Source organism: Nestor notabilis, unplaced genomic scaffold (genome assembly GCF_000696875.1).
Source record: "Nestor notabilis isolate BGI_N333 unplaced genomic scaffold, ASM69687v1 scaffold13902, whole genome shotgun sequence".
NCBI classification, from domain to species: domain Eukaryota; kingdom Metazoa; phylum Chordata; class Aves; order Psittaciformes; family Psittacidae; genus Nestor; species Nestor notabilis.
In genome coordinates, this window is record NW_009918812.1 from 20907 (window position 1) to 28131 (window position 7225).

Here is a 7225-nt window from a genome sequence, read left to right on the forward strand (position 1 = left end):
ACGTCTTTTAAAGTGATGTTCAAGAACTGCAGGAAAGTACTGGAGGACTGATGGCACCCAGGTGGGCCTAATCAGTGCCACGTTACAGAAGACTCCTATGAGAAGCTGTGACATGAAGCAAACTCCAACACCAGCTGAAACCTTTGGAAGAGATCACCAATTCCATATAAAATCACATGGCACTAGTTACAAAAGGGTTTTTCTGAGCAAGTGATAACAAAGGGTGTTAAACGCATAGACCTGTGAGTCAACAGGTCTTGAAAGGAAGAAGCTTTCTTGAAAGGAAGAGCTTCCTGAAGCTGAAAGGGAGATAAACCCTAAAATGAGGTTTCTGCTAAAGCAAACAGCTTTCCACCAAAAAGCAACCCCACTGGCAGGGCTTTTCCCCCACAAAATATTCAGTGCTGTGTAATGTGGCATAATGCTTTATGCCCCCTGAGCCCTGAATATGCAGGAAACAAACAGTCTTTTTGAATGGGTGAACACCTATTTCAGAAGCACAAGGATCTTAGTATACCTGACTTTCACAAACAATGCTCGGATGGAGCCTCTCACACTCAGATCACCTGTAAAACCTATCGTCACTACCAAAGTTACAAACCTTCATAGAGCCAATTTAAGGAACCTTGACATCACCACATATCCCCACCATAGCCAGGCTAGCATCCAGCAGACTGACCTGTGGTGGAGTTAGAAGACTATTGCCATCCAAACCAACATGTCTTAATGTAGCATTTGTTTTTTTCCATACCTGTTTGTATTCCTCACACAAAAATGAAATGCTGTGAAAGCAAAACACCAGAATGATCTCTCACTGCTACAGTTCCCACGTCACCACTGAGCCGCTGCCAGAGCCACAGGGAGAAGAGATGGTATCTGTAATACCTCTCTGAAAAAAACAGTGGGCAAAATCACTCAAGTTGGGTAAAGGAATTAGAAAAAAATATGACTGTAGAGGAATAAACAAAGAGAAAGTAGCAATCAAAATAAGATTAAAAGTGACAAAACCACCAGACGTTCTTTCTTTGGGAGGAAATCAAGCTCTTTGAATGTTGGACCATTGTATGTCACTTATTTTCTGTTGTCCTGAACTTACATGAACACAGCAGCCTCCCAACGAAAACATGAAAAATAAATCCCCTTTTCAGTCAACATTGCTATTGTGTCCCAATTAGCAGTGCACTCTCAGAAGCCAAGGAAAACACCAGTAAAATCAATACCCACCTCCAGGTTTTATTCCCAATGGAGATCTCCTATCACACACCCACCCTTCACTACAGTCAAATACGTTAATTTTAATCTCATGCTAACTACCAGACACAAATAGCAATACTCAAAGAAGTACTTACTCCTCCTAACATCTGAAGAATTAGAGCCACTCTGAAACCGGCAGACGTATTCAAAGGTTTGTATTTCACCTCTCCTTGAGAACTAGAGATATGTTTTCTATCACCAGGCCTTAATCATAAATTTAAATCTGTCCTGAAATGAGTCCAAACTCTTCATTTGAATTAATCAATGAAAATGGTGAAAGTCCTTGATTCCCAGCTCACAGAGCATCACAGAGGTTCGGAAGCAGCATTTCTAGCAGATCAGAAAACAAAATATACCAGAAGTTCCCTGCAACACACTATATTTAGAAGAATATTGCATTAAGATGCAAAATACTATGTGCTAACTAAAGCAAAATGTTTTGATTTTTCCTTCACCTGATTTGTATTATAGCATATAAACTTCCATAAGCACCTTCTGAGCTAACAACTGAAATTGGTGCAGAGAATGCTCTTTAGTATCATTTATAGAAAAGCACCAGTACAACTTTTCCTCTTCAGGTCCTCTTCAGTGAACAGGTTGTTCACTGTTTCTGTATGCCCAGAATAAACATATCTCCTTACTATATATTGTGTCAGCCACAGGAAAGTTACCAATAGGTGTTAAGATTTCTCTGTCAATACCAGATGTTTGAGATCTGCTGGGAAGCAAAGGATAACTATCTCTAGGCATCTGGGAAAAAACAGCTACCATCAGACTGTCAGTGTCACAGCCTTGCCTGAAAGCTGAGTCACTGATCACTGGCGCCAAGAGAATCCAAAAGGGACACCATGTCAAGACTTTGGCTTTTAAAAAGTGCTTGAACTGTGATTCTGAGTTGACATTTGTCCACCTGAACAGAAACATTACTCATGCGCAGTTATCTCCTTGCTGACTTCCCCAGAAGCAGGACTGAGCTCACCTTGGGTGCTTGGCTTTGCAGGGCATGGACATGGATATGGACGTGGATATGGACAGCGACAAAGCAAGCAGTGGGCTTGTGCAGCCCAGCTCACAGAGATACATCTTCGCACATTACATATCTTTCTTCTTCGGACCTCTTCTTAGTAGGTCCCTGTTTGTATACAGATACCCACCAGTTCAGTGTGCTTGGCTTAGACTTTGCCATTCATGGCTTTGATAATTAAACTTTTGACATAACCATCAGGCACCTGTATAAATTCAAACAAGTAGCTCTTTTTTTATCACTGGTCACAAGGTAATCTTGACCTGGCAGAAACATTTTATACCACCACCATCTTATGTCTTATCAGAAAGGTCTGCATACTTCTGTTTGAGTGCTGTGACTAATGACAGCTCTTCAGAGGCAGTCCTTTGCTCTTAAAAGGAAGATATATGAAAAGGAAGGGTAAAGCCTATAAATTTTTATAGATGTGTACTTAACTCACAGGCAAGCAGTGGAGTGGACAGCAGTCCCGAGAGAAGATGTATGATCCTCATACATTAAGCTATGCCCAATTTTAAAAGCACCTCTGAGCATCCAGACACTGTGTTTAAGATGCCTTGACACACAGTAAGTTTGACCTTACCCAAAACATGGGAAGTAATTTTCATGAGCACAGCCAAAACTAAGGGGAGGAAACAGATGCCAGAGGTGAAATGGCCAAATGCCCATGCTATGGACAACAAAGTTTGCGATCTGAAGGGCATGAGATTTATTGAGACATTTCTGAAGGTCATATCAAGGTCACTCTCTGACATATGTGCATGGTGCCTCATGAGAGGGCATCGCTGCACTTGGTGGCTACTGATCCCTGCTATGCTCCTGCCAGACCAGAACTCCGGGGAGAACCCCAGAGCCCGCATCTGACCATCTATCAGCTCTCCTTGACCTCTCTCTACAGAGACCCTGAAACTACTCCCGAGGACAGAAAATGCCAAACTCACTCCTCCTTCCCTGAAACAAAAGGGTAAGGGAGGAGTGGAAGAGAAATCATGTACAGCATAAAATTGCCAGTGTGCACACTGCTCGTTCCCACCACCACGACCTGCACATCTCCAGGTTTCTCCAGCTGAGCTCCAGTTACCACAGTTGACTGTTGTAACAAGCTGTCATATGGCAGCAGAACTGCATAAACTGGCCAAAAATGTGGAAGGCAGGCCATACCATGCTGCAAAGACAAAAACATTTCCATCTGCTTGGCCCACAGTGAAAAAGGGTAGCTGTGAAGTTCCTTCTCCTCCTCCATGGGCAGAGGAACATGCCTATGAGTTGCTGCTGGGGCAGCTCAACTGGGGTGGAGAAACTCCTCCAGTTCCAGTTGCTGGGGTCCCACTGCCTTGGTCATTCAAAAGTGTCTGGAGTGAGACCCTGTGAATTGAGACCATTTGGATTTGCCTGCAGATTTTGTGTCATCATAGCTTGTTGTTTGTGTCCTATCACGTGTTCACAGTAATTCTTTAGATTCCTTTTAAATTCTGTGAAAGAAGAACTGCAAAGTAGCTGGAAGTCAAGACCTCTTGGCCTACTGATCTACTGCTGAACTTCCCAAAATGTACCATAGAAAGGTGAATCCCTGGTATGAAACTGTTCTATGTAAGAATATCACCCCTCCTTGCTGCAGCTCTGTATGCCCCAGATGCTTTAATTTGAAACTGTTTTCTTACTCTATTGACCATTTGTGATCAATCTAGCCAATAAATAGCTAATTGGCCACTTTTGCCATGAATTTGGTTTGCTAGGCTACAAAGCCAAGGAAGAACATGCATGAAAACAGAGAGACAAGAGCAGGCTGAAGCATGCCTTTGCTGCATTTTCTCCTGTCCACTGTCTTAGTCTTAAATTCATCCCTGACCTTACAGCAGGGAAGTCAAGTACAGGCATGCAAGCAGAAGACTGGCCTGGACAACAGACTAATTGCCAGTGCTCCAGGTATGTCCCTAGCATGGGGTTTAGCAATGCAGGTGTCATTTCTTCCTCTAAGACCCTCTATACTTAAGCTACTTCACTGGTTTGAAACTGAGACTACACATTATAAGTTCCTAAAGAGGACAGACTGAGGAAGAGCCATGCATACAGAAGAGTAAGAGGAGATTTGTGAACCACTGTGGGCTATAGGATCAGACATCCCAGGAGAAAAAGAAGCTATTTTGCTCAGGGGAAGAGCCCATAAGATTTGTGGAAATGTTGTTAGTCATGCTCTCAGGACCTCTTTCACTCAATATCTGTTCATGGTTCTTGGAAAACATTTACCCCTATACATCATTTGCTCTGCATTAACTGAGCAAGCCCACTTCAGGTGGCATTCCATCTGAACAGTAAGTCATTCAAATTCTCTATTTCTCAGAAATGGGCAAGATTATCATGGTTAACTCCATCTTTCCTACTGGGCTTCCCTAACCCTTCAAAAAATTCCTCCATCCCTGTTATCATGTGGAAAATTAACAGAGTCAAATGAGTCCAAGTAAGGAAAGATGGGTCAGCACACTATGCTGCAGAAGTCTGAATAGACGTTTCCAAGCAATATGGAAGAGATCCCTCCTGCAGCAAAGGGATTCATAATCTGCTGTTGCAGTGGGCTCTGCAAGCCTAGCCCTAGCCTGTAGGGCAGGCAAGTAACCCACCATCAATGTGAGGATGTCCTCCATGCAAGCACCCTCTCCAGTTTGCTTCAGAAGGATTCAACCAGTGGTAGAAAAGAACACAGGGAACAAGAAGACAGTTCAGAAAGCTCAAAAACATGAATAAAGAGGAAAAACTGAAGCGGCTAGAACTGCTTAGCCTAAAGTAAAGAATTATGGAAGAATGGCAACTGTTTTTGATAGATGCCTGGGAGCTGGTAGGGGATCTGCCAACAGAGGCCTTTCCAAATGAGTCACAGGCATCTGTCAAGGAATCTTGGCTGTGGGCCAGGAGATGGGCTCTCTGGACCTTGTAAAGCTCCTGCCAGCCCACACTGTATGAAGCTACATACAGAGTGGTATCTCTAATTTATCCTGCTCTGCAGTGTGCCTGCAGCTTATGGCGCTGAGGCAGCATCACAGGACTAACCCAGATTTGCAGGCTCCAACTCTCAGCTACCCATAAACCTCTGCCTTTGCTGTTCTCAGCATGTTCAGATCGACGGTAAATAAGACCCTAAGCAAGCTGACCAAACTACTTTGAGTAAGGGGTTGCATCAAGGACCTCCACGGGCCCCTTTCCACCTGAACTATTCCATGTGAGAGGCAAGCGTACAGAGATTTACCAATCCAAGATTCGTGGCAAGGCCAGGTCTAGATTGACATGTTTACTTCTCCAGGCAGGTTTTACCACACTCCTCCTGCAGCATCGCATGGTGAAGCCACTCCAGTCCCAGGCAGGATGTTCTTCTACCCTACGCGGATTTTCCAAAGGATGCAAAGCTACTGGAGCCCATAAAAACCAAAGTGAAGCACATGAAACAGATGGGCTGGCGCGTGGAGGCACTTACAGCAGATGGCACTAAAATATTAAACTAACATTATCGTATGCTTAAGCTGCGGCCTGGCTTGCTGCTGACTGCAGAGCCAGCCTGGTGAAAGCACACAGATGAGAAATGAGCCTCAGGTTGCTAAATCACCCTACCAAACATCCCCTTCCCACGGGAAAATGCCTCACTAGCAACTCCTCCAACAGCAGGGACGTGCTAACGCAGCACAGATGACGTTTTGTTGAACAAAATGCATTTCAAATAACTTCGGGTCTCTCCCAGATCTCTGCTGGAAAACCACCTCCTTGAGAAACTGTGTAAAATCAGTTTGTCTGGGGGCCAGCGCAGCAGGGGGCAGGGACCACACTGAGAGATTAAAGGGGAAAAGCCACACTGCTTTGTGCTTGTCCACTGTGTAACAAGCCCTGAACACCATAGGATGGCATGAGAGGCATCAGGGAGGAGGTGAAACACATTCTCCAGTTCAGGGCATCTGCCCGTGTTACCTCAAAATCAGAAGTGATCCTGACTGCGGCTTATGATACTACCTGAGAGACACCTGGCTACCACAAAGAGATGGGTGGCCATGAACCTTAAGGGTGTGTTGTAAGGACATGCTCTAGTAGGGCACTAACCAGATTGATGTTACAAAAACCTTTCCTAAGGCATAAAAATCAGGATGCCTCATAGCAGGGTAGCATAGGACTGTGCTAGAACCCTGTCTGGATCCTAGGTCCTGCCAGTTCTGCCATCTAGTATGTGAGTCACAGCACAACCCCACAGCCCTGGGCCTGGTTTTTCCCTTTCCTTTTCTATACTCTGCCATGAAATGAAAAGAAAATGAAAGTAAACATTACTATGAATGTCCACATCCTTTTCTTTCTTTTTAACCTGACATCTGATCTGAAAGGTAACAAGCTCATGCACATTTCATTAAAAGGGTCAAGCAGAAGATATTTCCTAAGATACTAATTGAAGGAGAGACTGGAGAGAGACATGATGACCCAGCATAGGGGAAATCTCTGCCCAGGACCAGGTCCCCCACGCTGTGGGGTCATGCTGCGACTCCACACTCTCTCCACCCTAGCCAACAGTGACCGACGTGCATGGCAAGAGAAGACAGGAAAGGAATCACAGCCAAAATGCTCCTTGCAAGCCTGGCCTTGGTCCAGGCTTCTTTTGGGTTTCTTGTAAACTGCTTCAGGCCAAAGGAGGCATGTTTCCAGGACAGGTCTTTTCTGGAATTTCCTGCATGCACAGGCTAGATGTCACCAGGGCTATGCAATGCAACAGCCCTGTGCAGGCCACACCAACCAGCTGCATTATTTTCCAAAGTTTGTGAAAATCTTCTGCAAGACATGGTTTTCTTAGAATAAACCTAAAAATTTGCACTCCTTGCTCTGGTTACTGCAAAATACAAATGCATCTGGTCTTCCTTCTCTGTGGCTCAATATTAAAATAAAGAAAAAAATAAAATAAACTGAGCTGGCACCTCCTTTCCT